We start from the raw sequence: 24,327 nt of genomic DNA on the forward strand, positions 1-24,327 counted from the left end.
AAGCAATAGTATGTGATGTAAATATGTGCCCACTAGTAGAAGCTCAGGGAATCATCATCACTCCCTATAAAGGTGCTTTCTGGACATGACAGAAACATAGGAAAAGCTCAACCACTGGGCACAGACAAGGTGTTATTTTAGCATTTGTTTTATTTTTGAAGGATAGTCATTCTGAGGCCTTCACTCCAAAAGTGTAGAATGTAACAGGATTCCACAACTGGTTCTGATAGATTCAATGAGCCTGACTCTCAGTTACACAGTTGAAGATTTTCTAGTGACAAGTGGTTTTGGGTGCCTCCATTTTTGAGACACATTAAAGGGGCCTGAATTTGAGAGGGTTGAAGTTGAACATTCAAAAACTTGAAACACTAGTCTCTTGAAAATCATAACATACACATCCACCTTCTTCCCTTCATTTCTCTGCATGAGGCAGGGATGGGGGATGTCTTTAAGACACCTTTATGTTTCCTATATTCTGAGTCTGTGCAGGGACCTGTCAGGTTCTCAGCATAATTTAGAGCAGACACAGTGATGGTCTAACTACTCATGCTCTGCTTTACATGCCTGCCTCTTGGCCCTAGGAAGCAGAGGATTGCCATAGTGCAGTATCCTCTGACCATGCCCCTGACACACCCCAATGTACCACTTATGTCGTAGTGGGGGTGGGGGGGAGAGAAGGACCAATATAAAGCCCTTACACCAGCTCTGCACAGGCTAAGAGGCCACTTCATACAAGGAGCAGTCTCCATGCACAACAAGGCCCTTTTGTGATGCCAGAGTGCTGTAAGAGGACATTAATGTAATTAAGAATCAGGCTCACTAGGCCTAATTCACTACTGCATTACTCCACTGTTATGTCAGGGTAACTCCACTGTGTGAACGGACTAACTGGAGTAACACAGTGATAAGTATTGAGTTGCTACTAAATTTGATAATTTATAGAAGCCCAATATAGCACAAACAAAGGAATGGAGCTAGGGATGGAGGCTCATAAGAGTTAATATCTGAAGACACTAGATAAAAATTTTAAAAGCACCTATGTGGCTTGGAAGCCCAAGTCTCATTTTCAAAAGTAATTTAGTCACTGGAACTCAGTAGGATTTAGGCTCCTAGCAGCCAGATTTTCAAAGGTATTTAGATGCTAAAGATTCAGATAAGCATTTGCATCTTTAGGCATCTAAATACCTTTTAATTTGGGATTTTCAAATGTGCCCAAGAAATTTAGGCTCCTAAATCCAATTCATTTCTATGTGCTAATCTGCTTTGGCACTATTGAAAATCTCACTAGGCACCTGTGTGCATCTTTAGGGGCCTAAATCCCTTTGAAAATCTGGCCCTAAATCCCTTTTGAAAAATGTGACTTAGGCTTTAGTCACTTGGGTACTTCTGAAAATTTCACCTGAAGTCAATGGGAAGATAGTGTGGCCTATTGGATAGAGTACTGGACCGGGAATCAGGAGACCTGGATTCTATTCCTTGCTCTTCCATGGGATTGCTGGGTGACCTTGGACAAGACATTTAGGGCCAGATCTTCTTTAAGATATTTAAAGACCTAAAAGAAAGGCACTTTTGAAAATCCTACTAGGCACCTACCTACATGCTTAGGTGGCTAAATACCTTTAAAAATTTGGCCTTCAAACTCTGTGTCCCAGTTTCTCCTTCTGGAAAATAGGAATAATGATCCTGACAGCCTTGACAAGAGGCTTTTAGATTTACTGATTACAAAGTTCTATATAAGAGTCAGGTATATTAATAATATGCTAATATTAAACAATCATATCATTAAAAGACAAAATGGAAAAGGAGTTCCTACAAAATCTTACCAGTCTGTGACCAAGAGCACAATGGTTTCCTTCATTCTGCTAAATAAGCAAACCACCACGCACATTAGCAAAGCATAAAATTATACATTCATGTCTTCGAGAGTGAAACAACAAATGCTACTCAGTGGACTTTGACAGTAAAAGTACAAATAACTCCAATTATTTTAACAAAATTGTCTTTTATTATTTGCCTGGTTATACGTTTAAGACCTGTGATCTGGAAGCCAAACCAATAGCATGAGTTGGGTGACCACAGACAGAAAATACAGTAAACAAGGTAACCAATATGCAAGTCTGAAATTTGTTAGCATAAACTAGTCTATGAATACTTAGAAACAAATTCATTCATATGAATCAGGATCATTCTGCAAATGGGCAAAAGAGCAAAATTAACTGGATAATTTAGTTTCAACAAATAGATTGAACAGCAGACTGCTGGGATCATAATGGAGGTTTTGCAAACTATAGCAAGCTAATCCACCCAGTTGGCCTCTAGCCACTTCAGCATATAAATGAAATATAGAATGCGGAATATAAATATTAAATACACAACCTCGGTCCCTTTGCATAATAAAGGGAGCGGAAAAATATTTTAACCTGGAAGAAACATGAATGAGCAGGGTAACTCAAAAGTTCTCTGGAAAGAGGATCCACAGGAGATTACAATACCTTGAAATCTGCTCCCTCACTTTGTGTTCCAAAGTTTTCTCCCTCTCTTCTATATAGTACTTATAGACCCAGGATCCCCTTTTGCCTGATTTATTGCATGTCCTCTAGGTGTAATTCAGGACCACAGTTTGCCTTTAAATTAACCTCTTTGTAATTTACTGCTCTCCTTTTGACTTTATCCAAACTAATCAGAGTAAAGGTGGATTAATTTTCCAGAATAAAATTGTTCAACAAACACAGTTTAACACAATTAATTTCACACATTTTAAACAGAAGAGTATACAACTTCACTACTGTCATGAAAAGGGCAGGTTCCTTCATCTACTAAATAGTGTAACTTTGGAGCCAAAGTCAGTCCTAACAATGCAAGGAAAGACTCCCATCCTATGAACTTCAACGTGCTTTGGATCAGGGCCTTTCATCCTGTGCAACTCCATTAACAGTAGTGAACTTTCACCAGATGTAAATCAGCTCATAGTTTTGCCTCTGTTGTAAGGAACGGATCTGGACTCCTGTTTCACCAGACCCCACTTTCCTGAGGAAGGTTACACCTTTTAAAGGTAAGCCAGCAAGAGGAATTTTATTTAGACACATCCATAGACTTTTCATGAAACAGAAAGTGTGTGCTGGTCATTTTCCTCACTTTAGTCCAAATGCCAACAGCAATGTCTCACTCCTTTTCCTTTGTAAAGCCAAGAGACTTGTGCAGATCACTGCTTATTTTACAGGTGCATTTCCACCCATTGCATGTGATTTGCAAAGGATTTTTAGATGGTAACTGTGTGTGGCCAGAACTGTTATTTTCTATGTTTGCACAGAGCCTAGAACAATTGGGTCCTGACCTAGTGGCCACTAGGCTCTACTGTACTAGAAATATAAAATCAATTATAATAACACAAAGTTAGGCTTGGGCCATTTTGTTTCCTTATAATTTAAGGAAACAGAAGTGTGAGGGAGCAGGGTCTTCCCTTTTTTCCTTCATTAATAAATAGGGTTAAAATCTAGTTCCATTGAAGTCAATGGCAAAATTTCCTTTCACTGCAGCAGGGCCAGATTCACTCCAGGAATAGCAAATGTAGTTTTCTCCGATTCTGCTGGAGGGTCTCCGATCTCATGAACTGGGAAATCCCAACTGAAGACATAAGAATCGCTAAAAAAAGATTTCCTTTTGTGAAAATCTTAACCAAGTATTGATGTTCCATAGGGGTTAACACACGGGCTAAAATTCATCCTATTCTGAGAGCGTATGCATAATTTAAGTAGTGTGTGGGCTTTGTATTGCACCCTTGAACAGGGATGAAATTCATCTTTGAGTAGTAACTTAATATCCAAATAGTCCCAGTGAAGCCAGTGGGATTAATCATAGCCTAAATTACTACTTAGTGGTTGTTAATACCTTAACTCAGATTGTTAATACCTTACTCATTTATGGAGTAGTACTTTATTTTGCAAATAGTTCCATTGAAATCAATGGGGCCAGAATATCATCCCTTTTATTGAAGATTACATGGTGTACAGTACATTCAGTGTGAGCAAGGGTTTCACAATCTGAGCCAATGGGAGTAAGGACGCCAGGAAAGATCCCTGAACAATTAGTTATCAAAAGGCTATGTCAAGGTTCCTCCCCCACTCTGAACTCTAGGGTACAGATGTGGGGACCTGCATGAAAAATCTCCTAAGCTTATCTTTACCAGCTTAGGTCAAAACTTCCCCAAGGTACAAAATATTACACCCGTTGTCCTTGGACTGGCCGCTACCACCACCAAACTAATACTGGTTACTGGGGAAGAGCTGTTTGGACGCGTCCTTCCCCCCAAAATACTTCCCAAAACCTTGCACCCCACTTCCTGGACAAGGTTTGGTAAAAAGCCTCACCAATTTGCCTAGGTGACTACAGACCCAGACCCTTGGATCTTAAGAAAAATGAACAATCCTCCCAACACTTGCACCCCCCCTTTCCTGGGAAATGTTGGATAAAAAGCCTCACCAATTTGCATAGGTGACCACAGACCCAAACCCTTGGATCTGAGAACAATGAAAAAGCATTCAGTTTTTTACAAGAAGACTTTTAATAAAAAATAGAAGTAAATAGAAATAAAGAAATCCCCCCTGTAAAATCAGGATGGTAGATATCTTACAGGGTAATTAGATTCAAAAACATAGAGAACCCCTCCAGGCAAAACCTTAAGTTACAAAAAAGATACACAGACAGAAATAGTTATTCTATTCAGCACAATTCTTTTCTCAGCCATTTAAAGAAATCATAATCTAACACATACCTAGCTAGATTACTTACTAAAAGTTCTAAGGCTCCATTCCTGGTCTATCCCTGGCAGAAACCAGCATACAGACAGACACAGACCCTTTGTTTCTCTCCCTCCTCCCAGCTTTTGAAAGTATCTTGTCTCCTCATTGGTCATTTTGGTCAGGTGCCAGCGAGGTTACCTTTAGCTTCTTAACCCTTTACAGGTGAGAGGAGCTTTCCCCTGGCCAGGAGGGATTTTAAAGGTGTTTACCCTTCCCTTTATTTTTATGACAGGCTATATGATATTTGTTTGTTGAGGAAACAGAATGCAAAAGGACTGCACCAATACCCAGTAAAAAAAGTATGGTATATGGTTATACTCCTCTTTTATACAGCTCCTGTTTGAACTGAGGTGCAGATGAGTAGAAAAAAAAATACAACCCACTTCCCCTTTTTAAAAAATTAAACATTCCCAACACCGGTTAAGTCTTTTTACCCTTTTACTGTCATTTCCACCCAACCAGCTGCTCTAGAAATTCTGCATTCTCTATCAATTTGAACATGGACTGTGGGACTACTGCCTATCTGCAGCAAATTAAAGTTTGGAGCCTCTAAAGTTGTTTAACTGGCAACTGCATAAAAGCAAGCCGAATGAAGGGATAGTGTTAGCAGTTAAAGTATGTGTAACAAAATAACCACAAAGACACGATTGTTCCACTGGATTGGTTATGAGCTCTTGTTGGTACTGTTCTGATTTTAATCAACCTCTGTTTTGGTACACGTCAAGGGAAGCTCTAAAAAGATGGTCAGTCAATGTTTTTTTTAATAACTATAAGTCCCTTTTCCTGGGTTATGCATGGGAGCATTTCATCACATGCCCTTGCAATGAACTTATTTGTGCTAATTATTCATCAAGAGGGGATGTTACTGATAGCATGCTTTCAAGAGCCCCACTTCCTGGCAGACAAGAACAGAATCATAGCTAATGAAGCATACAGACTATACATTAATTGCCTAACCTGGAATGCACAACAGTATTTGCAGTGTGAATTTGTAAGTCCCATTTGAGGACATTGAGCAAAGGCTGGCTTTTTGCTGGCACCTCTAAACTTAATGAATCCTCCCTTTAAAGGTAGAAAACTAGAAGGACTACAGACCTCCGATAGTTTCTCACTAAAACTGAAAACCAAAGGGCAGTGCTCATCTTGCTCACAAGAGACTCTACAGAGCCATTGAAGACCCAGCCAAATATGTCCTCTAAAGAGCCAAAACATGCAACCCACATGCAAAGAAACCCTCCTTTTCCTACTGCTGCATCCCATATTTTAAACGACCAGTTTGGTCAATGGCATAAAAGGAAAGAAGAGGAGGTGTGGAGACTTGGTAGAGACACTGACAGAAAGCCCAAAATAAGGAAGGTCAGGGCAACTGCAGCAAACAACTGCAGAAGCTGGAACAGCAGCTGTAGACTGATGTGCCAAAGAAAGAAAAGACAGTTTTTTCATGAAGGCACACGACTGGGACTCAGATCTTGGTTCAGTTCTCAGCTCTGGCAGAGACTTCCGGCATGACTTAGGCAAATCTCTTTCCCTTGTACCTCAGCAACACCTCGTTTTGGAGGGAACCACCGGTTAGTATCTGTGCCTAGCACAATGGGGCTTCATCTAGTGGAGGCATTTTTGTAATACAATAATAAAAATACAAAAGCAGTGAGATTTGGAAACTGAATAGACGCTCACATAGGGTAACTGAAATAATACACCAGCTTCAAGGCCATAACAAACTCTTATAAATCTGATTTTCTATAGAGAAATTTAAGATGGCTGCTGCCATTCCATTTTTTTAAGTGAAACTGATTATTCTGTTTAAAGCTGTACCGATTGCAAGTACATAGCAATATTCATGTTCTATGAATCCCTGCCACTCACAGGAAGGCAATACAGGTGCTTCTGTTACAGAAGCAATCAGAACAAATGAAGATGTAAGCTATAATGTATGAGGGATAGCTCAGTGGTTTGCGCATTGGCCTGCTAAACCCAGCGTTGTGAGTTCAATCCTTGAGGGGGCCATTTAGGGATTGGGCAAAAATTGGGGATTGGTCCTGCTTTGAGCATGGGGTTGGACTAGATGACCTCCTGAGGTCCCTTCCAACCCTGATATTCTATTGAATCACTATTTTGGATGCCTTAATTTTCTAATATGCTGTAGATATTCTGGCTGCATACATAGTTGCTACTGTGGTAATAAGCGTGGTATGAGATCCTACGTAGAACAGAATATTTTGGCATGTGACCCTACATAAAGTTCATGGTTAAGATTAAGGCCTATGTTTGTGAATACAGTATATAAATCAGGAGAATGTTCCTACCAGAGCTAGTTTTGTAGGAGCTATTTTCTATATTGAACTAATTAGGGAATCATTCCTTCCCTAAATAACATTTCAAAAAGTGTTTAAACATATATCTTTGCAGATCATCAAGCCCAAGGTCTGCAGCCCCTTTGCTCCAGCACAATGGACTTTCACTGTAGCTATAAGGCCTCCATGGGGAATACCACCAGTGCAGAGGGTGTGAAGGAGGAGGCATGGCCATGGTATTCCTATGCTTTCATTATTCCCTGGCTACTGCAATGCCATGGGGTCATTGCAGTAAATACCCAAGAAGTGGTGGGTTAATTCAATGCTGTTGATCTGTAGAATATTCTCTTAAGGGAAGAAATACCTTCTGCCTCATGGCTTAAATCTTTTAAAATTGAGCAGAGACCTTGATCAGATATTGTCAGGAATAATCCTGCACCAACAGAATAGATTATATAATCCTCAGGAAATTCTGCGCCACTGCGCGTCCAGATAATTAATGAGCTGTGCATACTTTTATTTTGCACAGAAAAAAAACTTCTGCTGGAATGTTGCTGCAGATCTGCCTTTTGCCCACCAGAGGGCACTGTGGTGCTAGAAGAGAGCAGCAGCCCCCAGTAGACAATAACTTCTTAGTTTATCTTTTGCCCACCAGAGGGAACTGTGGGACTAGAACACAGCAGCTAGAACACAGCAGCCACTCCCAGCCAGCTACAGAAGAGAAAGAGCCTGCCTTCTTCACAGTGCCTCCCAGACAGACAGTGTGGGGCTCCTGGGGGATCAGACAGGGGCTCATAAGGGCTAGTAGGGAAGGACTGACTGGGGTAGGGGCTGAATGGGAGTGGAGGGGCAGGGCCATATGGGCAGAGGGGGTGCAGAGCTCCAGGGGTAAGGGGGTTGGACTGAGTGGGGGCATAGAGACACATGGGGATGGAGGAGGGGGTGCAGGGACACACAGGGCTAGGGGAGTAGCTGAGTGGGAGCACAGAAACACTTGGGATGGGGAAGAGGGTGAAGGCCCATATGGGGATGGGGGGAGTGGGTGTCTGAGTGGGAGTGGAGGGACACATGTGGACAAGGGATGCTAGGACACATGGGGGTGTATGGATACGTGGGGGTGCGGGGCAGATATGCCTGAATGGGAGAGAGTAGGGGTCAGCCAGGGTTTGCATGGGGGAAGCTCCTTACCAGTCCCTCCCTGCCTCCCCAAAACACCTGTCCCATACTCCTCCCCCCCTTGCCCATACCCAACAACCCTTCAAGTTTACACCAGGCTGCTTCCCAGCAATTATTTCCCTCTCCCTCAGCTCCCTCCATTATCCCTGACTCCCCCAAGCCTTTGCATCTGAGGGGAGCAGGAAATATGGTTCCATATTGTAGTTTAAATGAAGTATTACTCACTATTAATATGCCTATTAAGGAATCTATTTGTCAACAAAAACTGACTTTTTTGTTGTCTGTATTCTTACATACTTGCTGACAAGTATTTTGAAATAAAATGACCACAAATAATTGAAACTGGTGTGATATTATGTTATTTTGACGAATAAAATATGAAGAATTTTGCAGAATTTGAAAATATATATTTTTAATTTTTTGGTGCAGAATTCCCTGAGGAGTAATTCTAAAATCCTCTCATCTCTAATTGCTATGATCACATGAAAGTCTAATGTGAAGTAATCAGAGATATTACATCTCATTTATATATTAAAACTTCCTTAAAAACTTCTAAAATCATGTAAGATTATTTCAAAATGTTAAATTCACATAAAAATAAGTGGAAGGTAGTGCTTGAGATTAGAAACCCAGCAAGCCCGGTCTGCTACTAGGAACTTTTCAGCAGAATGCTTCTCACCTCTGCTCTGCATCAGTAAGCGAAAACAATGAGCTAAAGCTGCCTGAAACAGCTAACAGTATTTGTTAAACAAGTGATAAAATTTCTTGCAGTGAGCTGGAATTATGCTTTATGTTGACTGATTCCTAGCAGCCACATCAAACGCCTACAAGCTTGTGAAAGGAAGGTAGCCAGGTTTTTCTTGCCTGCAGCCATATCTCATTGGTAAGGAATCTGGAGAAGATGACTTAATGGAAACCCTGGTAAGAACCTTTCAAGTCTAAAGTAAAGGAACTGCACTGATCCCTTCTGATTTCTCCTTGCTGTGTGAACTTATGCAGCAACATGCAGATTTGGACTTTTATAATTCCCAGTACAGTTAATATTATACTCAGGCTGCATTGAAAAAAATTGCCTTTGTATGACAATAAACTAATCTAATGTATCCAATGAAGTGAGCTGTAGCTCACAAAAGCTTATGCTCAAATAAATTGGTTAGTCTCTAAGGTGCCACAAGTACTCCTTTTCTTTTTGCAAATACAGACTAACACGGCTGTTACTCTGAAACCTAATCTATTTTCCAGGCACTGTATAGTTAAACTTTATCTGATTTACAAAACCTTTACTATTTCCTCTCTTTTAAAACCACTGCAAGATTGAAAACTAACTTAATTATTTTTTCTGTATGAGAACCTAACATTCACTGATGTATGTCTGCTAAAGATTTTTCTCTTTCACTGGACAGTTAGTGGAGTGTTTTTTTTTTAATACTTCCCCACAGGTTCCAATCATAGCACTTTCTGTTGAATTACAGGACCCACTCAGGTCACACTGTTTCTGTCTGGAGATTTACAGAACTTTCTAAATATAAACTAGTGTATCGGTACCTGTCAGATACACTTCAGTGTTTGCAGCACTGGAAAAGTAAAGAGCAGAGGCATCTCCAGATATCCTCTGTTTGATACATAACTGGGGAAAATCAGCTTTTCGGAACTGCTACTTTTGGGTTTGGAGGAAAGGAGTAGTAGGGAGACTCCAAGGATTTCAATATCCATTTGGGTAGATACATCACTGATGTCACAGGACTTTCTGTGGCTGTGACTTCAATGTATTGAGGCTTTGGCAGCGACAACAGAAATGAAGAGATAATTTTCATGGTCTGCCCACTTGCTAAGAGTTTATTTACTGTCCTATGCACTCATTTCAGTAATGACTACATTCTGACTTCTCTAGTCACATGGTTCAAACAAAAACAACAAACAGTCCAAAAACAAGTTTAAAAAACACCACATGCTTATTGTTGCTAGTGTAAGCGGGGGAATAGTCCCACTATTGTGGGGAACTTTCCTGGCTTCTGCACTACCCCAGTGAAGTAGGCTGGTGAAAGGATCAAAGTCCTTGCTCCCACTTCCTTTACCCAGTGGCCTCCCTGCCCTTGAGGGCTCCCCTTCCACTCTCCTGTCTGGAGAAGTCCTCGTAACCCCAACAAGACTGGGCCCAGGATTCCTGGGGGGCTCGACCCCCAACCTTACAGTGGTCACGTAGGACAGGGGCTAGGGTGTCCCCACTCTGGGGTACTCTCTGCACTGAGCACTTCTCTGACCCACTGATCATAACATACAATTTAAAGGAAATGCAAGTTATTTAATCAACAATTAATTTAAAAAAAGAGTAAGGAAAAATGGGAAAGGTTAAAGAAAACACATCACATGTCTCTGGAATGTCAGGGAAGTTCAGTCTGTTCCTTGTAAGTCCCAGGCTGCCTTCTCAGGCCCTGGCTGTGCTGCAGAGATGCTGTGGGGTGGACACTCACTCTGGTGATGGCCACACACTCTCAGGCTCTAGGTGGCAGGGCCCTTCTTCCCAGTGTCACCCCCCACCCTGTCAGGGTTACCAATCCCCCTCTGAGTCTGGCCTGCAGAGCCTCCTGGCTGAGGCATCTCCCTGTGCTGGGCCCACTGCCCAGGGTCCCCCCTTGCTCTCCCCAGCTGCTCACGACACCCAGCCCCGGACTGCTCCAACCCCAGCCCCCACTCTGCCTCAGCATAGCTGCTGCTCTGCCTCCAGCTCCCTGGGCTGCTTCTCTGGCCCCTCTGGCTCTGGTTGCTGCAGCTCTGCTCCCAGGGCAAGTCTGCTCTCTCTGGGCTGTGCCTCTGGCTTTGAGGTTGCAGCTCTGCTCCCAGGACAGGGTCTGCTCTCTCTGGACTGCTTTTCTGGTCCCTCTGGATCTGGCCCAGCTCTGCTCGGGCCCCCTGCTCTGTCCTTAGCTCAGCCCCACTCTGTCTGACCCAGAAAATTCCAGCTCACACAAAGGACAGGACCTCCCTGGCCTGACTCCCTGATTAGCCTGCCTGCCCTGTCATTCAGGCTGATCTGGAGCATTGGCCTCTACCCATTGCTCCTAGGCACTGGCAGTCTCAGGGTTCTGATTCCCCATTGACCCTTCCTCCTTTTAGTACTGGGAGCTAGCACCTAAAACATGCCCCTTACTAACATTCAGTGGGGAACAGTCCCCTTATACTAGGGAAGTCATCATCTTGGTAGTAAACATTAGATATATTTGTGTCACAGTGCTTCTGCTTTTAGAGATACAGCCATAAGGATTTAGGATGAGTAAAAATAAAGAAAAGCAATAAAAATTACAGAAACAAATAAAACAAAGTACAAGAAGGGGAAACATGTTCAGTAAGCTATGCAAAGACCATTTAAATGCACGCTCATTAAAGACTTAAAGAATTCTAACTAGCATTTGCACCCGTAGCTTCCTATCAGGATAGGAGTAACTTCCTCTCATGTCAACATTATATTCTTTTCCTATTACAGAAAATCATAGCTGTAGTAGTGCAATGATGCTGGGTCTTATAACTGTATTTACTTGATTTTATGTTCTGCTGCAATGTAAATGTAGCTGTACTTCATTGGCTGGGACACAGGACTCAGGACCCATGGATTCGGTTTCCAGTTCAGCCAGTGACTCATACTGTGACCCTACATAAGTCACGTCTGTGTGCCTCAGCTTTCCTCATCTTTAGGATGTAGGGCCTGACACTCCATATTTGTAAAGAGCTTTGAAAGCAATGGATAGTAATGTATAGTATAATGCTCAGTGGAATTAGTGTTGTATGTATCTTCTAAAAGTTAAACCCAATATAAACAACCTTTTAAAATATCAATTGTGCAACTGTGGCTTGTGACTCTATGCAACACCATATTCTATTAAAAAACTGAAAACATCTTTACACATCTGAGTGCAACTTATCTTTAATATGAACCGATGGGGGGGGGGGCACGCAGTGGTGACATCTGAAAGCAGGTAGGCAAAACTTACCCATAAAAAGTATTCTTCCAGCCAATTTACAGTTGCGCGTAGCCAGCAGAGTCAATCTGACTCTATAGCAGGAGACTTCATGGTCATGTACCCTGTTAAAATAAAAAGCATTCTCTCAACCATGAGCAAAAGCCAAATTGTTTTACTGGAGGTTTTAGGGAATATAGCATTTGTATTCAAGGCTGTAAAGGTTCGGACTCACCCCTGTAGTGCCTCCTGCTGGTATTTGGGAATTAGCTCTTTTCCAGCCTGGAGCACCTTCTGCAGGCCGGTGATCTGCTCAGCGCTGGCCCCCCGTGTCCCTCACAGACCCCAGTGCCTCTTTCTCTGGGGTTCTGCTCCCTGGCCATACCCCCACACTCTGCCTCTGGGTCTCCCCTTCCTGGGGAACCCTCAACCCATTATTCCAACCTTGCCTCAGTCTGGGCTACTGCCAGTCATCACCAAGCCCCCGCTCTCTGGGGCAGACAGCAGTGTAAATGCCACTCATCATAGACAAGGGGATTTGGACCTGCTGCCTTCCAGTACCTCTATGGGCCTTGGATCAGGCCTTACAGCTTGGGGAGTTGCCAGCCTGGAGTGCCCCTGCTCAGCCTGCTCCTTCCCCAGCACTGCACCACCCCCACAGTACGCTGTCAGTGAAGCCCTGCTCTCTCCCAACCTAGAAAGAAACTCCTTGGGCCTCTGGCTCACAGCCTTTTTATACAGGCCAGCTGGGGCCTGACTGGGGCGTGCCCGAGCTGCAGCTGCTTCCCCAGTCAGCCATCCCCAGCCACAGCCCTCTCCAGGGCTGCTTTTAACCCCTTCTATTTTAGGAGCGGGGTAACTACCCCGCTACAAAGGCACTCACATTTCTGCAGCCTTGGAGCATTTCTTCACCTGAAGCATATGAGTAATTTTTATTGGCATTGAATAATATGTATATTAAACATAAGGCACAAACAAAATAGTCAAGCGGACTTCAACTCTTACTTTTTAAAAAATTGAGACGTGTTCCAGGGGTGTTGGTTGGTTGGCTGCCTGGCTGGTTTTTAGAGTGAAAATTGTAAGTATTGCTGCACTAAATGAAGCCTGAATAGGACTCCTCCAGGGCTAGGACAATATACAACATGAATAGTGAGTGACAGAATTGGGCCCAATAACAGCATATGCAACCCATCTTCTATTGCTCTCAACGCTCTTTAAAAACATCATTAAGTTCTTTAAAAACACCATTTTACAGATGGGAAAGCTGAGGCATAGAGAGGTAAAAGGTCAACTGAGTCAGTGGCAGAATCAGGAAAACCCATGTGTGCCGAGTTCTGTCTCCCAGCTGCCATTACATTACAACATATGTAACAGAACATAAAGTCAATAAAATACAAGTACCAGACTCTGCAATGTTGCATGGATACAAGTATGACTTTCAGTAATAGAAAAGAATTGTCATATAACAACTTTTGACAGAGTACTAATGATTTATTTCTCGATTAAAGATTTACTTGGTCTAGTGCTTTGAGCCCATGGCTGAGAATCAAGAATCTCCTGAGTTCTAAACTAATTGGAAGGCAAGTGATTGAGAAGTCAGTAGACCTGGTTTCTATACATTCTATTCATGTGGTGCCCTTTAGACACAGCCCTGCATTGAGAGTGATGCAGTCATATCACCCCCAGGTGGTGCTCTGGAAGACTCCTCCCTTGGGCAAGCCCTGAGCTGCAGACACAATCTGGCCCTTCGTTTTTCTGTGCCTGAGTTCACTCATCTATAAACTATGACTAATACTTAACAATACCCAATTTTGAAGAGTATTTTGGGTCTATGAACAAGAAATACAATGTGAGAGATAAATATTATTTGTAATCCCAAGCACTGACTCGCTCTTTGCCTTTGAGAGCAAGTTAAAACCTTTATGTCTGAGTTTCCCTCTGTATATAATTGGGGTGACACTTGCCTATTTCACAGGCTGTTTTAAGGATAATGGGGCTGGATCTGCAGTCCTCATTCCCATGAGTGGTCCCACTAACTTCAGCAGGACTACTGGAATGAACTTGAAGGGCTTGAAGATTGTGACTAATGGGCCAAATTTTGCTTTCCACGGCACTGCTGTGATCCTGGAGTAACTATACTGAAGTCAATAGAGTTACATACACTGTAACTGAGCAGCATTTGACCCAATATTTGCAAAGCATTTGAAACACAAAACAAGGCCAGGTGGGGGCTAAAATTTAACACTGTGTTCCACATGAACCAAACTAAATATTGATTTAGGAAGGCACAACGCTTTTCAAGTCAGTGGAGTTACATCTTGTGTGCTCGTAGTAAATTTGGCTACAGCATAGCAGATATATACCTCTGCATATAACTTGTGCTGGTAAATAAACCATTCAAATATTCAAGTACTAATTCTTTATTTAAAACTCATTTCAGAATTTTTAAATGATCTCCAGCTTTGGTGAGCTACAGAAGGCCTGATAGTGATCTAACAATGGTTTAAAGTCAGGAATCATCCCTCTGAAGTCAGTGGAGTTTGTATAAAAAAGTGCAAGTCAGAGCAGAATCAGGGCCATAGAATTTTTGCTTTTGTTGAGACATATGACATCCTATCTGTGCTATTGTAGTCTAGCAACAGCTTAAGCATCATGCAGTGACATCACTTCCTCAGATTTATAGGTTTATTCAACCCTAAGCACAATCCTCGATTGAGCATTTGAGTGAGAAATCATAGTTTAGTGAAATAAAACTATAAGGTATGCTCAGAGCCATCTTGTTGCTGAGAAATTGTAAATCACAATACTTAGGAGAAAAATGAATTCTTTAGCAGATGGTAATTTTTTCCTATAAGGCATGCCAATAAACTTGAGATTTTGAGAGTCTGCCTAAAAGTGAAAGGAGGTAAACCTCTTCATCAGTTCCTGCATCATAACAGGAAATATACGTGTAGAGCCAGCTTTGTATTGGTACACATTTATTTTTTATTTTCCCCAGCTGGACCAACACCTTTAATGCTGTAGTGTATGCACATCTATTACTTCAGGAGTGGGCTCCTCCAGCTTCCTAAGTTGCCTCCTTACAACCTTTAATAAATAGAGCCCCAGGGGTACACTAATTCCAACCAGAAGTCATGTCTGCGATTATTGCAATCACAAAACTTATTCTTGGATTCATTTTTTCATTAGCTAGGAGAATGGATCAACATCACCTTGGAGGCTTGAGTTAGAGATTTGTAATTTAAAATCAACATAGGGAACCGTTTGGATGACTGAAGACCCTGTGCAGAAGGCCCTGGAAAGTAAAGCTGTTAAGAATATAGGAGTTCTGTAATACTGGCACCATGTAATGTTGTGTTTACTTGAATGTATTTAACCTTTATGCCTCAGCTACTTCTAAGAATGACTTAGGTATTCATGCAAAATAGACTTCGCTATTGACAAACAGTTCTTTCAAAAAATAATTTCTTATACTGTCGGATAAAAAAACTAGAAAGACAACCTAAAAGGACTATCCAGCAGCCCCCAAGAATATTAAGTTCCAGTTACAAAGCTACTAAAGTCAGTGAAAGCCATATGTTTTCCACATAGCGCCAGCAACTCCCTATCTCTTTTTTGTTCCCTCGTTCCAGTGAATAAACGGACACTAAGGGGATAGGAAAAATAAACAATCCTGCTTCCATTGAAATCAGTGGGAGAAGATGCATCTTTATATATAATATTTATTCCAAAATGTTTCAGAGTTAGATGAGAACCATCAAAATGAAAAAATAATAGCAGAGGAAGAGAAAAATTAAACACTGTAGTCAATGAGGAAAAGTCACTTTCAGATGTGATCTATCAGATGGAGAATGCATGAGGTGGGCCACGCATCGTCAGAGCTTCATCTCAAACACAACTACGTCTTGGCGCTTGAGTCCTCAACAGGTAGACTTTTACCCTTTCTCAAGTACATTGTCTCAATGACCCAAAAACACTAACTCACCCTTAGGGTTAGTCACCCTTCAGCCAGGTGGTTACATGAATGGTATATAATCAGTCTCAGCCTGAGATTTGTCATCTAAACAAGACTGCTCAACCCACCATACATATATCTAAAGATTCACGGCCTTTAACACCAAATTTAACAGTGGTCATTAAGTAAAAGTAGCTGAGACCCTAAAAGAAATGTTTCCCCTAGAATGCTAGGTAAAATTCTTCAGTTCTTAAGAAAAAACACTGAGAGAAGTCAAGTAAAGTCCACAGAATATGGCCAATTGTTTTTCACATGGGTTTTGTTCCCCAGAATGAAAGTATAAAGCAGTGTAACTTAGCCAGGCAGGATACCAATCTGGACAGAATTTAAGGATAAAAAAATACAAAATGCGGCCTTTGCTTGTGCAAAAACAACTTTGTGTATCCACAAACACCTGCACACAAAGCTTTTGAGCAACTAATTTTCATAGTTGCATAGGCAGGTATTACAGACTATCAATAGCCCATTTAGGTGTAAGGACCTGATCCAGAATCTTTCTGTTGACTTCAGTGGAATTTGGGTCAAGCCGTTAATGCTCAGAAGTATACATGCAGGGGTCTGCATGCAACATTGTCCATGCACAGGAGCCAGGCTGAAGCCCCTTTGAAAATCTAGCCCTATAGATCTACACTGCAGTAAAAGACCTGCAGCACAGCCATGGCCGGCCTGGATCAAGTGACTAGGCTTGCCGGGCTTGGACTCCGGGGCTACAGAATTGCAGGGTAGACATTCAGGCTAGGGAGGGAGCCTGGACTCTGAGACCCTATGAAAGGAGTGGAATGTCTGAGTCTGGCCTCTAGCCTGGGCACAAACATCTACACACTGCAATTTTATAGCCCTGCAGCCCAAGCCTCATGAGCCTGAGTCAGCTGACCTGGGCTCTGAAACTCAGTGTCACAGGGTTTTTCTATCACAGTATAGCCATATAGTTATACTTCTCTGTTAGATCTGGTATTTCTACAAGAGAATTTTCTTGATTAGGGACACCAGACAAGGTCATTAGCACCATGCTGCACATAGACAGAGAAAGGTTTCAGAGTAGCAGCCGTGTTGGTCTGTATTCGCAAAAAGAAAAGGAGTACTTGTGGCACCTTAGAGACTAATAAATTTGTTAGTGTCTAAGGTGCTACAAGTACTCCTTTTCTTTTCATAGACAGAGAAAGGAAGTGATTAAAATTAGGATGGGATAAGTTATTCACATTTTCCATTCTAATGGCAATCTTCATATTTTGCTGTTTCAGCTCTCATTACAATCTTTGACACAGGCATGAGGTGCTGGAATTTTAATACCTAATAAATTTTGTGAAATGTAATAGTTTGCTGCAGTGTTTGAGCTTTAGACAGTCTATGTATTTAGATTGGCTGGCTAGTCCCAAGCATTTCCCACAGCTCTGTTAGACTGCATAGGGAGAGAAAAGGAATGCCAGGCCAATCAAAACAATATAAAAAGATTCAAATCTTACAACATGCTTCTGTAATTCGCAGAATATTGGAGACATTCCGATTCTGATCATTCATTCTTGTGACAAATGAGAGCAGCAAATGGTGAGACTTGCCCCAAGGCAATCATTAAAACATGAAGACATTCTTATAACAAGGAGAATTATGTGAGATCCATAAGTATGATTGAACCCAGACCCATTTTAGCAGACTGTGATCTTCCTTGAACACCATGGCTGAAATTCTGTGCCAATTTACAACTGGTCCAATCCCATTGTCTTCAACAAGGTTGTTTGAGGTATAAATCAATGCAGAACTTGGCCCTCTGATAACAACCTTCATATTAAAATAAAAGAAAATAAAATAAAACAGTAATTTTAACTGAGCACACCTCAGCTCTTCAGGTAGCATAAGGTATGCAGAATGATCACCTTATTTCTTTTGACAGAATTGATCTTAAATCTCTGTACTTCTATTTATAGACACTAGATTAATTTTTAACATCTACTTTTAATCCAGGCAAAGCCGTCCTTTTGAGTCTAAGAATGCCCACAAAGGTTTTTACTATTCACTGAATCTTCAGTTTTCTTGCTAAAAGATGGATGCCACATGCTTCCATGTAAAGCAGCAGCAGCCAAAAACTGCAAAAATGCTCATTTAAGAGGAAAAAATAAGTTTTGATGCAGTTTCTAGCTTTGCCAATTTCCTCCGCAGTCTCCAATAGCATGACATGTGAAGCATTTTCTTGATTTTACCACAGATCTTTCCTCACATAAGCTCTTATCATCTGTCACTCGAGAAAGATGCACAAGCACAGAGAGATAATGCAAATACTGAAATGCTGTCAGTTAAAATGTTAGTGAGTCCTCAGTCCATGATGATCAAAAAGCCTCTTTTATATTGAAACTTAAGTGGTAACGTTCTAACTGGGACAAGAACAATATTTTAAATCCTCACTTGAAAGATCAAATTAAATCCGCAGCAGTCAGTCTTGCTACTGCTGTGTCTATCACAGGCAGGTTTTTTATGAGAACTCTAGAAGGTCCAAAGCTACTTGGATGACTTGTCATCCCCCTGGGTTTTGTTTTGTGTGTTTTGGGGGTGGGGGGGCAGTTGGGTTTTTTTGCAGAAATTCAGGGAGCTAGGACTAGCTGTTCTTATTCAGAAAACAGCCCCAGTACTTAAGGGTGAGCAGGAAAAAAAAAAGACCTCTTGATGTACACGTCAAGATTGTCCTTCATACAATCAGATTTTGACAACAGGATTTCAAAACATGACAGTCTCAGGCTTGATTTGCTTTTCTTTTTAGCATGATAATGTAGTCACACACTATCTCACACCTTTTCAGTTATAACTGCCTGGCAGCATCACTATAAAGTTCAGGGTCTGTGGCAGTTTCCATTAAAAATTCTATTTTACAGGAGTTAAAACTCAAGTGTTTCGAATCTCATCAACCTAAAACTTATCCTACAAGTTGTCAGCCCAAACACAATATATATATTTTTTCCTCAAATTTTAATTTAAATCAGTTCACAGAAGCTAGAGAGGAGTACAAAATGTACTTTAGACAGCTTGGTGGGGGAGCGTGTTCCTCCAGCTAAACAAACCTTACTATTTATTTCACAGGCTCTTAGTTCATAATGTTGACCTTAATCTCCTTTTAAATATATTGGAGAAAACATGTGAAAATAGACAAAATACTTACATTGCCCAACAGTTACTAAGCATTCACATAGACAATGCTTAAAACTGTGTGGTTTCAGATACATTTTATGAAACTTGTTGCATATGGGATGATACGCAGCTTTGATTTCAACAGAAATTGAAATTTTAACATGTTTATGTAGTTTCAAGTCATATAAAATATCAATTGAGTGATATAGCTAATCCGCAAAATTCCACTGATTCAAGGGGTGGGTTGCTAATATCATGGAAATATGTAGTTCTGTACCACACATTCTGTTTGGGATTTTCAAAACTGGAGGGCGGTGACCAAATCCCATTGAACTTCAGTGACATTGGACACTTAACTCCCTTAGGCACAGATTTTTAAAGGCATTTAGGTATTGCTGAGCTCAGTGTTGCAATGCCAAACTGTTTTAAGAGCCTAAATCTCATTTTCAAAAGATATTTAGACACATGGAGCCTAAAACCCATTCCTAGTCGATAGCAGGCTCCTTTACAAATTGCAGTCTATAGTCATGTTCAAAATAATATTGAGCCAGATTACATCCTCATGTGGAAAGACATCCTGGGAGAGGATAGAGAAAAGGAAAACTTCCAATAGATCATTAATCAGATTGGGGAAACTAAAAAGGACCCCAAAAATCTGCAGATCCCCTGAGATCCAAACAGTTCAAGAGAGGAAAAAACAGTTCAAGATAGTTGGCAGTTTTTCAAAGAGATTATTAAGGGCACAAGAGCAAACTATCCCACTGTGAAGGGAAAATAGGAAGTATGGCAAGAGACCACCCTGGCTTAACCAGGAGATCTTTAATTATTTGAAACTCAAACAAAAAAAAGTTCAACAAAAAGTGGAAACTAGGTCAAATTACAAAGGATGAATATAAAAAAATAACACAAGTATGCAGGGACAAAATTAGAAAGGCCAAGGTACAAAATGAGATTAAACTAGCTAGATGCATCAAAGATAACAAGAAAACATTCTACAAATACATTAGAAGCAAAAGGAAGACCAAGGACAGGATGATCCTTGACAATCCCTCCAGAACATCTCAGATACAGGCCCCTGGCAGGCAGCATACCTTCTGGGATGCAATGTCAGGCTGATAGATGGGGCCCCTGTCCCCCTCAGAAGAGTCTTCAACTACCACTACCCTACATTTCCTGGGAGTGGTGGCTGCAATCCTCCCAGCCTTCAGGGATACATGGCTTCTCCTCCACCACTTTTCCAGGTGATTCCTCATCACTCTTTGCCAGGGCAGCATAACTGTTCTTCATTACTAAGGTGGATGGGTTGGGAGTAATGTAGCAATGAAAATATACACCTTAGTCCTTAATTCTCTGCAATGTGAGTAGTGTGTGTGGTTTGGGGTATTAAATAATGGGGCAAGTTGAACTTGAAAATAGTGTTAGTCATCATTACCTCTGAATTTCCTGGCTATTTTCCCCAAATGCAGAAACTGTCCCTTCTCCCTATAATGGGTTTAAGTCTGCATCAAAATTTCCCTAAACTTTGAAGAGTTCCAAAATCCAGACCAGATATAGATCTAATATTCATTTGTTTGGCCCTGTCACTAATTCCAACACAACTAGCACCACCAAATGGTCATTAAAATGTGCAGACTCATGATGAAAGCAGCCAAATTACCCACATCCCAGGGTGGAGGAGGCAGATAAACTTGTAAATATTTCACCAAAGTAGTATTATGTACTATCAAAACACAAAGCCACATTGAGCATCCTAGCTGTAGTGAACTCTCTGAGAATGCTGTATTTAATAAAAATTAATAGAAAATGAACAGAACACTTTATTCCTAATTAGGAACAATAGTTAGCTAGGACATCCTGATTTCAGTGAAGCAGCACCACAGGAAATTACTATCTCTACTACACTGCTACTCTTGGAAGATTTTTCCAGAGGCCAAGAATGCGATGTCCTGGTCCGTAATTAGAGGAGGAAAGGAGAAAAGAAAAGGGACTGGTCTGCTTGGGCTATTAAATCATTCCTTAGTGACTGAGCAGTATTAGGTAAGGTTCAAAGCATGGGGATCTCATTATGTCATTCATATTAAACAAATGTTCTGTGTGATTTATGTGAAGCAATGGTTGCCATAGACAGGAGACATGCATGACTGAAAATAGTGCCCAAGCTGAGGAAGGTTCACCAAAGAGAGGCTGCAGCAGTGCAAAGTGATGAGGGCCCTGTAGGCAGACAAAGTAGGCTTTAAAGTAAGCAATGCTGTCTGAGCCGCGGGATGCTCTAATTTTGGTAAGTGACTCTTAGTCAGAGCTGTCCCTTGGGTATGGCAAAGTGGGGCAACCGCCCCAGGCCCCGCGCTTTGGGGAGGAGCGTGCTTCGCATGGGCAAGCAGGCGGCGAAGGGGGAGGTGAGCAGCAGGCAGGCGGGGGGGCAAGGAGGAGCCCCCCTACTAGAACCTCCCATTCCCCACATCGCCTCCTCCCCGCCGGCGGGCCCCACCGATCCATGCCTCCCCCTCCTTCTCAGCGCCTACCGCCTGCCACAGATGAGATGTTTCACGGCGTCAGGAGGCTCTGGGGAGGGAGGGGAGAGGAGCAAAGGCCAGCGTGCTTGTGGGAGAGGACTGAACTGGGTGGGGAAGAGGCAGGGCAGGGGTGGGAAGAGGTGGGGTGGGGCCTTGGGGAAGGGGTGGAGTGGGGGAGGGGTCTGGACGGAGCTGGGGTGGGGGTCGGGGAGGGAGCACCCTCCAGCAGATTAAAAACTCACCACCTATGTCCCAGGCCCCACACCCCCTTAGGGATGGCCCTGCTCTTAGTATCCACAAAAAGAGAAGCAGAGTACTTTGTAAATAACAAAGAAACTTCTTGAAATATTCCTTATAAATATCCTTTTATAATATTGATATTTCATCCTTAAATCATGGTGTTCTAGGAACCTAACGCAAAGCCCATTGACATTCAGTGAAAGACTCCCACTGACTTCAGTGGGAAGTGAATCAAGCCCCAGAGTATAGTGATGAGGAGGAGTGCGCTCTGTCTTGGTACACACAGAGTCATGGCTGCTTCTCTTTTTTTCAGGCCAAGACACATTAAAGTAGGGAAAGATGCCCAGCCCCCTTTGAACTTATTCAGCACCTTTCAAGCAAGGGTCTCAATGTGTGATATAGGTAGGTGTTAATACCTCCACTGCAGATGGAGGTACATTAATTTCCACCTCTTCAGTTTATCCTTCTGTAGCAGAGGTATTAATTGTGTATTTTAATTTGCATAGTTACCCAGTCAATCAGAAATATAACCCATGAGTAATGTCTCATTTCCTGTTCTAGTCACAAGATGATGCTGGCTCCCTTGTGGTATGTAATGACAAATATATTTACTGTACATTTTCTGAAAATATAGGGCAATATATCTTCCAAGGGAGGATTGCCTCATGATCAGCACCTCAGCAAAGGAATCTAAAGACCTGAATTCTGGTTCTGCCACTGACTGTGTGAGCGTGATCAAATTACATACGCTTCTGTTTCCCCAGCTATAAGATGGGGATAATGATTCCTACCTCACAGGGGCATTGTACTGCTTAAATTAGAATTGTAAAATGCTTTGAGATCCTTGGAGGAAATGCACTAGAGATGTAAAGTATCATTTATTATTCTTTTAATGCTTATTATTACTGTGAAACAAAATAGATATCTGGGAACCATATGGAGCAAGGAGAGAGAGAGAGAGCGCTTTGAGATTCTGTTTGGTTCCAATTTTAGAAGTCTTGGGGAGAGTGGGGGGTTATATCTTCTATTTCTAAGGCTATGCTTACCGGAAAATAGCAAGGGGACAAAATAAATGGTTTATAATTATTATGGAGAAGGGGAAGGATTTATCTCCTCCTGATCATTTATGTCCAAGCAAGGAGGGCTAATGCAAAGAAAAGAAGTGAAGGAAAAGCAAGATTCCATGGCTATTCAGTTTTGTCTGTGTAAGGAGTTTCCTCTGCTGGGAAAGTTGATTCTCCTTGTTTAATTGAAGCTACCTCTCTCAAGTCCCTAAAAAAACGGGACAGAGTTAACAAAACAACAATTTAAATTTAGTCAAATATTTCCTTGGGTTTCTAAGTCAAAAGGTTGCTGAAGTTTATTTCTCTCTCTTTCACTAAAGTGAATTTAGAGTTCAGACATGCTGGCTGGAATGGAAGAGTAATCAGTCAGAAAGAACAAATAAATTTTGTGTCTGCCTCTGGTAGGAGGGAAAATAATTGAAAGCATGAGTGCTTATGTGGTTCCTGTAAAACTTCAAAAGTGTATATAATCGCCGAAAAGGGAATGCCATCTGTTTGTTGTTAGGGCCATGTCTTTTATTTTCCTGCTTACGCTCCTCCTAAAATCTATGAGACGTTTTCAGCTCTTTTTGAAAATCAAGTAACTTTATTTTTCCCCTATATTCGCGTCAGTGAGGACAAGACTAAATTTCTTCCTCTCCCCCTAGCTGACTGAGTTTGTGGCTTTGTTAATCATTCTTTTTGAACATACACACTCTCTAGAATGCTAGAGTGGTTTGAATGGTCACGATTTCACAGCTGAAGGACTGTGACATTAAGGAAAAAGAGTAGACCTCCCTCAGGTCTCAACAGTTGAATTGAAGGGATTATTAAAAGCAAAGCCGCTGCAATTACACAAACTGTTCCCTTGCCATAATGAAGGCAAGATGTAACAATGTGTTGGTGAGGAGGGCGTCTTTGAAGCAGCTGCAGCCCAGTCTGTATAATATCCCAATGGAGATACACTAGTAATGGAAGTGTGCCTTGTCTAACTTCAACTATTCAGCTCAGCAGGTGATTTACAAGGTGATAAAAGGTTCCAAGCTGCAAAAGGTACTTTAGGCTGTTAAAAGGCATTTTTTTTATGATCATTTCTTCTGTACAATACATGTTGTTTCATTAATCAAATACTTATTCTATTAGAAACCCCAAATCTTTTAGCTGGTGGGACAACAAATTT

The 24,327-nt window shown here is 41.6% G+C and overlaps 1 long non-coding RNA gene across 2 annotated transcripts in view; it reads right to left on the reverse strand.

Annotated features, from left to right (window-relative positions):
* Positions 1-24,327, reverse strand: part of LOC140909992 (uncharacterized) — a 166,854-nt gene that overhangs the window by 129,856 nt on the left and 12,671 nt on the right. For both annotated transcript variants that reach the window (XR_012158399.2, XR_012158398.2), the window contains exon 2: positions 12,256-12,347. This is a non-coding gene — a long non-coding RNA (uncharacterized LOC140909992). The remainder of the gene's footprint in view (positions 1-12,255; positions 12,348-24,327) is intronic.

The sequence above is a fragment of the Lepidochelys kempii genome, chromosome 4 (genome assembly GCF_965140285.1).
Source record: "Lepidochelys kempii isolate rLepKem1 chromosome 4, rLepKem1.hap1, whole genome shotgun sequence".
NCBI lineage: Eukaryota > Metazoa > Chordata > Testudines > Cheloniidae > Lepidochelys > Lepidochelys kempii.